Raw genomic sequence first — 1330 nt, forward strand, 5'->3', positions numbered from 1 at the left:
ACCCACCCAGAATCGTTAGCTTCTATGACTCTATGAACCATAAAAAATTTAGAATCAAAATCTTGGGTTTTTTTAGCTCATTGTGGAGAGAAAGTGAGAGATATGTTGTGTTTAGTTCACAAGAATGGAAAAAGAAGAAGGGTAAATCGATTTTGGGAGCATTAAGAGCTTCAAATTGGTTGTTCATGGTGGTTGTGGTATTGATGACAATGGCAATCTTGTAATTACTTGAAGATGATGAGGGTGAGAGAGTAAAGATGTCATTTTCGAAAAAAAAAAAAAAAAAATTGATGGCATTTTCGTAAATTATATGAACTTGTGGGGTGAATAGGGCAAAATCAATTTTCAAAAAAAAAGGAGGTTAGTTTTGTGTTTGACTTTAAGTTGTAGGTCAATTTTGCAAAAAGCCCTTCCTTGAAAGTATGTGCTAGTTTCTTCTCTTATTGAATATGGAGTATGGAGAGAAATTTCAGTTGCCCCACATGTTCGAAGGTGATTATATCATATCTTGCATAATCGTTTGGTTTCTATTTATATTCTCCATTATTTGAAATATTGTGTCTGATTTTTTATGTTTTTTTTTGGTTTAGGGACACTATTATTAGAGACAATGAAAATAATAGAGAAGTTGAAGAAAAAAGAGGAGAAGACAACATAGATGACAACATCATTGCTAATGATGAAGAGTAAAAAGAGCTTGTGGATAGGTATGAGCATGCAAGGCCGGCTTAATACGAAGAGGGGCCCTATGGCAAATTTTCTTTAAGGTCCTATTATGGTTTTATTTTTTAATGTTCAAAGAAAAGTAAATTATTTTTACTTGAGCTTTTCCTTCTAACTTCGAACATACATGTTTACTTGATATTTTACCTAGAAAACTTTTTGATACTCTGTCTGTCTAAGTCTACTGGGCTTTGAGTGGGCCCTAGGCAGTCGCACTGACCGCCCTCCCTATTCAGCCGCCCCTGTAAGCATGAGTTTGAGCAATCAGTTGATGATTTCCTTGATGAAGATTTCGGAGGCCAGAAGACAATCATGGAAAGCTCGGATGAAGAAGAAGATTTCTTTGTTGCAAAAGTCAGAAGAATGAAAAAAGTCCAAAGACACACTAGACGTGGGAATAGCCATCTACTGTGGATTTAAATTCAAAGAGGACATATTAAAGTATGCTCTAAGTAAGATAAGAAACATTGTCCAAGATAGGTGGGATAAGAGGAAGCTTAGTTTTAAGTGTGGCATTGGAGGTAAATGTAATTGGAAGGTTTATTGCTTTTATAAAAAGCCCAGACAGTGTTGGTTGGCGAAGACAAGGTACAAGTTCAATAGTTGT

This window comes from Brassica oleracea, chromosome C7, assembly GCF_000695525.1.
Source record: "Brassica oleracea var. oleracea cultivar TO1000 chromosome C7, BOL, whole genome shotgun sequence".
Lineage (NCBI taxonomy): Eukaryota > Viridiplantae > Streptophyta > Magnoliopsida > Brassicales > Brassicaceae > Brassica > Brassica oleracea.